This window comes from Babylonia areolata, chromosome 12 (assembly GCF_041734735.1).
Source record: "Babylonia areolata isolate BAREFJ2019XMU chromosome 12, ASM4173473v1, whole genome shotgun sequence".
NCBI lineage: Eukaryota > Metazoa > Mollusca > Gastropoda > Neogastropoda > Buccinidae > Babylonia > Babylonia areolata.
The window spans coordinates 4,746,876-4,754,702 of NC_134887.1; the positions used below are offsets into that span (position 1 = coordinate 4,746,876).

The 7,827-nt window shown below is 40.4% G+C and overlaps 1 long non-coding RNA gene across 1 annotated transcript in view; it reads left to right on the forward strand.

Annotated features, from left to right (window-relative positions):
* LOC143288021 (uncharacterized) overlaps positions 1-5,788 on the forward strand; it is a 6,302-nt gene extending 514 nt beyond the window's left edge. The window contains exons 2-3 of the long non-coding RNA XR_013056025.1: positions 1,742-1,825; positions 2,954-5,788. This is a non-coding gene — a long non-coding RNA (uncharacterized LOC143288021). The remainder of the gene's footprint in view (positions 1-1,741; positions 1,826-2,953) is intronic.
* The last annotated feature ends 2,039 nt before the right edge of the window (positions 5,789-7,827 follow it).

The following is a 7,827-nucleotide window of genomic DNA, read 5'->3' on the forward strand; positions in this document are numbered from 1 at the left end:
TACAGGCAGTATTTCTTCTTCCCCAGAACGATACGTGACTGGAATAACCTGCCTGAAACAGCTATGGCAGCAGACACCTTGGACACCTTTAAGTCTAGGGTGCCCCCCCAGTCAGTAGTTAATTAGATAATAGGTCCCTTATCCTCTCAGACCCTCCCCATCCCCACTCTTACCCAAATACTTTTGTTTTTAAAAAAAAATTATTTTTGGGCCCCTGCTGTCTTAGATCAGCAAGGGACTGGCTAAGCTTGGAAGAGTAAAAAGTGAAGTGATAGTAGCCTGAGAACCCACGTAGAGTAGGACTAGGTTTTCATCCTCACTAATAGGTCTGTCGCTTTATATAGTTTATTTTTCTTTCATCGCAACCCAACAAAACGGTGTAAAAATCAAATTGATGATTGTGGCCGTCAACGCAGTGAAAGTCTTAGTGATCCTGGAAGGTGTTTTCAGGTTTCATCTTTCTCCCCACAACTTCTCACTATTCCTTAGTCTCCTGCACTCTCTCTGTGTTCGTGTATGAATAATATTTACTTTCCCACTTGCCAGTGTGGGTTATTGCAAATTAGGTTGTGGGTTTGTGAGGAATTTGTTTAGTTCATTACAGTAATTATGATAACGAAAATAAGCATGTTAAAAAATGTGATCAGCAGTAACGCATTTTAATTCAGGATGAGGATCAGGATTTGGGGTGTTGTTATACAACTTGGTCATTTTTGGCTTTTTATTCCCCTTCAGATTTTACTCCTTTGTATTGTTGGTCAGGTCATTGACTAGCTCAGGCATTTTATCCATCAAAGTCATGTTTCGTTTTTGTCAATAACTCATGTATGTCTATGAGGTTCTTAAAAGTATAGTAGGTGCATGTTTAATATTGTTAATTTGTTCCAATAATTTTTTTTTACTCTATTACTAAATGTAAACTTTCTGAAATTTGTTGTGGAATATTGTTTGAATATTTTATCTGTACTGTTTCTTGTAGTGTCTACCTTTGGAGTACAAAAAAAGCATGCTTTGTTTACATCGTCAAACCCATTAAATATTTTGTTTGTCTGTGTGAAGTCCCCTCTTACTCTTCTTGCTTTAAGTAATGGTAGTTGTAAGTACTTTAATCTTTCTTGATATGAATAATCTTTTATGCTATAGTCGTGTATAGATCAGCTTTGTTGCTCTTCTTTGAACCCGTTCTATGGCTTGTGACTGCTTTATTTGCGTTGGGTACTATACAATGTTTCCATATTCTAGGATTGATCTAACTAATGTTTTAAATAACCGTAAGAAAGTAACTTTATCTATAGATGTAAATGCTCATTTTATTATTCCAATCATTGAATCTGTTTGCTTTGTTTATATTATTTGTTATATATTTGTCAAATGATAATTTTTTGTCAAATGTGGCACTTAAGTCTTTTTCCTCATCACATGTTGATACTTTTTTTTTTTTTTTTTTTTTTTTGTCTCCGATTTTCATGATGTACTTTTTCTCTGGGTTTGATTTTCCACTGTGAAGTACTTTACATTTTTGAGCATTAATTAATTGTCTTTATTTATTGTAATGGGATTAAAAATCCTACATGGAACTTAAATTTAAGGTGGTCTAAATGAATGTGAACAGTGACACAAAATATAAATATTGGGAAACATGTACTGCCGCAATGAAACTTTGTCACAGCCATATGATCTGACTAAAAATTCAATTTTAAATCTGTGTTATTCAGTAATGCCATTATTCTTACTGTTTCAGATATTGTGGATATGTTTGTGCTGTTCAGAGTTCTGGCATGCAGAATGGTGAGCAGACCCAGTGCACCAGGTGGAAAGCATAAAAGTGGGTTAAATACTGAACTACCTTCTTTCTGTGAATCGGAATAGTTTGCAGAAAGGCATTCTTGTTCCTCTTAGAGTGGGCTTTTGTTATCTTCAGTGTTTAGTATGGAAATAAGTACTACACACATAATTCTTATTATCACTATTTTTGTTATATTGGTATATTGTAACAATTTTTCCATATAAACCAAAACCAGTTGAGCAAATCAAAGCAAATTCATGTGTTCATGCTTATTGTTTCTTTGTTATCACTTGAATTCTGTTTCTTTATTAATCATTCTGATGAGATTGTTATTAACAAACAGTGGAAATGGACAGGTTTATACAGGTTCCTTGCAGGTAATCTAACTGGGTCTTAAAGTCTAGTTGTAGCACAGAATGGGGGAACAAGAGGAAAGTTTTTCAAACTGTTACTCCGCTCACTTAAATAATCCTCAGCCTCTGGTTCACTTAACACGAGTTCAGTGTCATTTCCATCATCTGCAGAAATGTCCTCAAATCATCTGTGCCATGTTGAGTGGCTTACATAGTTGCATGTGGGGAATTTCATTCTCACTTCCAGATGATTCTGTGTCACCAACAGTCAAAAACTCTTCTTCTGACACCCATTCATTGTCTGCATTCTGCAAAGGCTCTAATAACTTCATGTTCTTTGTTGGAGCCTTGTTCTAAGACTAATTTGATATTTTTTTGCAGTATAAATAGTCAGTTGATCATTGAGTTGCCATCTTGCTCAATGTGTCCGTGCTGATTTTAGATTTCAGCAGGTTCTCACATTTAATGTAATGTAGTATGTACTCTCTCTCACACACACACACAGTGTAAGACATGGCCCAATGGACACACATGATTCATTTCCCTTAGATTCTGTTTATTTTTATGTCTGTCACTATTACTGTAAATGTGACATTAAAAAAAAAAATTAAAAAAATGGCATGGTGAGTGGTATCTAGTTCACATCAGTTTTTATTTTTAGTTGTTATCTGCTGATCTAAATGAATATGCTGGATATAATTATTTCTTTCAATACACTATACAGGCAAAAAAACAACAACAAAAAACCAAACAAAAACAAAAAAACCCCAAAAACATGTTTACATGTCAGTTTTTGTTGTTTCTTTCCCCACAGAAACTTGTGCGGAGTGCACTTCTACATTTGGGGAGCTGCAGTTGCAGCCGTGTCTGTCAGTATGGTGGCTTGACTGATGACCGACCTCTGGTGCAGCTGTCAGCAGAACACCAGCAACATTTTCTGCAGTGCCAGCCTTACCCTTGAGGAGAACACAGACATCATCCAGCAGCAGCAGTTCAATCTCAGTGAAGTGGATGCACTGTAGTTTTAGCATGATTAATGGTAAAGCTTTGATTTAACCTTTTGCCTGCCTTGGGATGCATGAATTATGTCCCTTATGTTGCACAGTCATACACATAAAGGATATATCACTAGTGTCCAGTTTTCATCAGCAGTTCATGGTTGATTTCTGCCTGTTACTAGTGTTAGCAGCACCCATACAGATGAGGTCTTGTTAACAAAATAACTGGAGCAGTGGATGTCAGCCATCCTGTCATCATGACTCTTGCATGTGGAGCTGGTTACCTCAGCCAGTTGTTCTGGGCTGATACTGTCTAGATCTTCTACAATGTGGTTTTTTGACAGCTGTAAGTGGAAAAGACTGTTGTGGCAATGTTGCTGTCACCAGACATGCAGACATGACTGCTGTGCTCTGTATAAAGAACAGCCACCACTTTTTTCATTCTTTCCCAGCCGCTACATTTGCCACATAATGATATGTTTACACTCCAGCAGCTTGGGGTTAGTACATGTCACTGCACACTTGGCAGTCAGATGTTGATGGTGCCTCTGTCATTACTGCCATTTGTGATGTGGATACAGTCCCGGACATGAGGACTGCTGAACATCTTATCTTACTGATCTCCACTTTTGACACAATGGTCAGATAATTGGCAAGGTGTCTTCCAGTTTTTCTAAGTTGTCGTGATAGGAGGGAGGAGGGGGACAGGATGGGGATAGAGCACAGTGACTGCTGAACATCTAGTTGCTTGACATAAAGTGCAGCCACTACACACACACACACAGCGTATGTGTGCACACACACACACACACACACACACACACACACACACACAAGTCAACCGCCAGCAAAGCTTAATTTGTCGGCAAGCAAACAACAAATTCTGAAGAACCAACAGGTAATCAGTCCTGAAATGGCCCTGTTTTGGTTGGTCGGCTAGGCTGTTTGCAAAATGATTTGATTTCTTCCCACTCCAACCATTTGTATATATATCCTCAAGTCACATCTCCTCATGCTGAAGGATGCCTCAGCCAGTTGTTCTGGGCTGATACTGTCTAGTTCTATGACGTGGTTTTTGATGGTTGGAAGTAGAAAAGACTGTTGTGGCCAATAGAAAAGACTACTGTGGCCAATGTTGCTGTCACCAGACAAGCGGAAATGACTGCTGAAAATCTCTGTGCTCTGCACAAAGGACAGCCACCTGCCCAGTGGTCAGATGAGTGGCGGGGTGTCCAAGTTTTTCAAAGTCTTGATAGGAGGGGGACAGGATGGGGGTAGAACACAGTCACTGCTGAACATCTGGGTGCTTGACACAAAGCACAGCCACAAAGCAATGGTTGCCATTGCTTTAAAGACTGAAAGGCCCTTTTTGCATTTGAGAACAGTATTTTCCATATGTTTTCTGAAGGTCAGCATCCTGTTGAAGTGTATTCCTAGGTAGCGTAGGCATTCGGTTTTCTCGATCTGAATCCTGTTGAATGACACAGGTGGTGGTGAGTTGCTCGCGGTTCTGTTGTTGAGGGTGCACAGCAACGTTTGGGCTTTCGCTGGATTGATGGAAGATCCTGTGTCTTTGCACCATTGAGCAATATTGTTTAGTTGTTTGTGGACGGCTTTAGTTCTTTCCTGAGCATCTTTCGAAGTTTGAAGACCAGGCCATCATCCGCAAGAGTAAGCACCCGAGCTATTCCATTGTTGTTTAAGTCTGCAAGGCCCTTCGTGTAGACATTGTAGAGGACAGGAGAGAGCGGAGACCCTTGTGGCAGTCCCATGGATAGTTTAGAAGGTGCAGACATCCAATCTCCAAGGCGTACGACGACGGTTCTTTCCTGAAGCACTGCTGCTATCCATCTTGTCAGTGTCAAACTTACTCCATACCTTAGTAGCAGCTCCATGAGGTGCGCAAACTGGACTTTATTGTAGGCATCTTCAAGGTCAGTTGCTGCTGCTAGTGTTTCTTCTTTTCTTTGAAATCCTTCATACACCTCATATGTAAAAGCAGCTGCATTTTCCCATGTGGACTTGCCTGTTCTGTAGCCACCTTGATTTGAAGGGAGAATGTGCCTGTGTTCAAGATCCCTTACAAGTTTCCTGGCTATCATGCGTTCCATGAGCTTTCCAGCAATGTTTTGCATGGTTAGGATCCGGTAGCCGCTTACCTGATGATGGTCCATTCCTGGTTTTGGTATGGGTTTTAAGAAGCTGTGTGTCCAGTCCTCCAGCACATGTCCATTGTGGAAACTGTTTTGATATAGATTGAAAAGTTTGCTTCTGTCTTCTTCCGATAGTTCCTTGATGTCCGAGTAGCGAACTTTGTCTGGGCCAGGAGCCGATTCTTTCTTGTATTTAGCTATTGCTTCATTTAGATCATCTATTGTCAAGTCATCATGGGGTCCAGTCTGCATAAGGGTTTGGTTTAACTCCTGAACATTTTTTTTTTTTTTTCATCAAAGTTTCTTTGATCGCTCTGTTGTATGAAATGTTTGAGCAGGGCGGATCCTTTTTCTTCGTTTGTCTTAAGCTTGGTTCCGTCAGTGTCTAACATGTCTGGGGTTGTTGTTGTGCACGTTTTCCCTTCCATGCGACGATAAAATTGCCAGAACTCTGTCAATGTTGTGTCATAATTGAGTGCCTCACAAAACTGTTTCCACTTGTCATTTTTGGCCTCTTGAGCAATGACTTCAAACTGTTTAGTTTTTTCTTTCATTTTTGTTTCAATATCAAAGGTTTTGTTCTTTCTTTTTGCCAAAGTTTTACAGCGGCATGTTTTTCTATCCAGGCTCGATGTGTGTCGGTATTCCACCATGGGGGCTGAATAGTTTGCATCCGGTTTGGTGCCGTTCTTTTGTTTCTACTGCATCTTAATTTTTCGATGATGGTTGTCTCTTTGGTTTCATACTGAAATGGATCACGCGGTTTCATACAGGGTTTATCTGACAGTTTCTGTAGACTGAAAACTACCGGGAGGTGGTCACTGCCTTGGTGTGGAAGCGTCTCTGCATTCATTTCTGCTCTGAATTTTGGAGATGTTAGAGCGATATCGATCACACTGTCACTGTCCCCTTGTCTTGTTCCAAGGCGAGTTGGGGATGTGGTTGTTAATGGGCTAAGAAGAATTTCCCCTATCATTCCTTCAAGTGCGAGTCCTTGTGGGTTGGTGTTCCGCTGGTCCCATAACTTCGATCTTGCATTGAGGTCTCCACAGATAATGACTGAGTCTCCAATTTCGTTCTCTATTTCCTCTAAAAAGGCCCAATCCTCTTTTATTGTGCAGGTTCCTGGTTGAACATAGGCATTGATGAGCACGATGCTTTTGTGAATTCCATCAGGTTTTTCAAGACGCACACCCACTAGTTCACATGAGTTGCTACACCATTTCTCTAGATTTATGGTGGAAACTTTGTTTTTTTAGGTTTTTGTTCAGTATGATTGCTACTCCTCTTTCTTCATTCCTTTGAAAGACTGTGAAATTCTCAACATGTATTGGTCTGTCTGTACTTGTCCTGGTCTCTTGGAGACATAAAATGTCAAAATCATATGCCAGTTTCTCAATTTTTGAGATTCTCATTTTCGCACTGGAACAATTCCAACTGCTGATTCTAAAGAATTTCTTTGACAGCCGCTCTGCTTTTGTCATTCTGCTACCTAAGCACAATCTTTTCCCACCTCTTTTGCCACGCCTGTTTTGGGGTTTTGGGGATCTGAATTTATGTCTCGTGCTATGCAGCTGATCCCCGAGGTGCACGCGAGACAGGGTTTTGTTAGTATCCATAGACGGGTGTTCTATGTGGTGAGGGAAAATATTCGGTCGCCCTGACAGAGCCTCTTATCAGGGAAGGGCAATGGATGTCCATCTGTGTGGAGTCCGTCAGCCTGGTGTCGCCCAAAGGCCAGACTGCATACAGTTAGTGACTGTTTAACCCAACAGCCATTCATCCCATTGGTACTGTATGAAAGCCGTGGGATTGGGGATTAGCCAGTGGAAGGGTGCATCTGGGTATTGTTGCGTAGCAGATTGTATTTTGCGGAAAACTACAGGTCCTTCTGTAATTCTCTCATCACTCTGGTGTATTGAGCCCTCTCAGTAATTTACTAATAATTAAAAAATTAAACAATAACGCGATGACAAATCATTAATCAAATTTACAAAAAAATCACTTTGTTCTGGAGCTTGTAGACTGTTACACTGACCAGTATGATTTTAACACCTGATAGACTTTTACACTGACTCGCTGGATGATTTTAACATCCAGTTTTCAAATACACAGTTTCAGCTACACAGTTTCAAATTCTGCCCACAGACAGGTATCTGCCTGTGTGGCTTGCCTGGACCCAAGCTTTTCTTTTCTTTTCTTTTTCTGCCGGTTAACAGCACCCATACAAATGAGCTCTTGGTAACTGGAGCAATATAGCTCAGTCAACATGTCATCATGACTCTTGCATGTGGAGCTGGTTACCTCAGCCAGTTGTTCTGGGCTGATACTAACTCTTTGATAATGTGCTTTTGAAAGGGCTAAATTTGTAAGCAAGCAGACAACAAACTCTTAAGAATCAACAGACGATCAGTCCTGAAATGGCCCTTTTTTGGTTGGTCAGCTAGGCTGTTTGCAAAACGATTTGATTTGATTCGATTTCTTTCCTCTCCAACCATTTGTATATATCCTTAAGTCACATCTCCTCATGCTGAAGG